This window comes from Cynara cardunculus (genome assembly GCF_001531365.2).
Source record: "Cynara cardunculus var. scolymus isolate 2C chromosome LG 12, CcrdV1, whole genome shotgun sequence".
NCBI lineage: Eukaryota > Viridiplantae > Streptophyta > Magnoliopsida > Asterales > Asteraceae > Cynara > Cynara cardunculus.
This window is the reverse complement of record NC_037539.1, coordinates 5,848,578-5,849,546: the sequence shown is the minus strand read 5'-3', so window position 1 is coordinate 5,849,546 and position 969 is coordinate 5,848,578. Positions and strand designations below refer to the sequence as shown.

The 969-nt window shown below is 32.6% G+C and overlaps 1 protein-coding gene across 2 annotated transcripts in view; it reads left to right on the top strand.

Moving 5' to 3' along the window:
• The first annotated feature begins 532 nt into the window (after window positions 1-532).
• LOC112522557 (CTD small phosphatase-like protein 2) overlaps window positions 533-969 on the top strand; it is a 5,732-nt gene continuing 5,295 nt past the window's right edge. The window contains exon 1 of one of the 2 annotated variants that reach the window (XM_025131754.1): window positions 533-566. The gene's annotated coding sequence lies outside the window, so the exon portion shown is untranslated. Of the gene's footprint in view, window positions 567-587; window positions 746-969 lie in introns of those variants that run through there. The other variant, XM_025131755.1, reaches the window with a different exon arrangement.

The window sequence follows — 969 nt, the reverse complement described above, 5'->3', positions numbered from 1 at the left end:
ATCAAATACTCTCTCCATCTCAAAATACATGTCTACATTTCTATTTTAGTTTGTCTTAAAATAAGTGTCGATTTTCAAAAATAAAATACCTGATTTTCAGTTTTATCTTTAATTATAAGACGAATAAATTATTCACTCCATCTATAACTACTAATACTGTAATAATTACACGTGTCTAAAACTATGCGTATTTTTTATGATGGACAACTAAATATTTATTTTGAGAAGGGAGTAGTATTCAGCTCAAGGGCTGTTCTGTTTTAGGGGGATGAATCAATTATATTATATGATACCAAACAGTTTTTTTTTTTCCATTTCCATTAATTACTGCTTAATGCCTCTAACCAAACACCCCCTTAATGTTTTTGAACTTTATATTAAACAAGGAGCGTTGTCTATATTTTCTAAGGGGATAAGCAGACAAGAAGTTAACTTATAAGGACTATATTGCATATTTTTAAAAGACGAGGGGGCTAAAATGACAATTCAACCAGCTTATATAAAGGTGGGTGGGAGCGAGGGGGGGCCGGTGGGAGAGAGGACCTGAGTTTGATTTTGCTGCACAGGTAATTGAAAATTGATTTTACTGTTGAAATTGTTAACTTGTTTGATCTTTGATTACCGAAACTCACTCGAATGCACCGAGTAGTTTCATAAGATGTATCTAAATCAAGATGTGTATGTATGAATTTGGACTTCACTGCTGATGATTCAGCTTTCATAAACCAGCTTCGTTTTAATCAAGGTTTGCAGTTACTCTAGGGTTTTATATAGTTTGGTGAATTACTGTTCCTATTCTTGAAAATTCATTTATGATCGTCTTCTTTCTAACCAGGTTCGTGTCTGTGTTAATTTCTGTGGGTTGACTTTGATTGGGAATGATGTTCTTTTGAGATTAAAATATGGGTTTTGTTAATTTTGATTAATTTTATAAAATTTAAGGCACAGGGTCGTGATTACGAACTACGT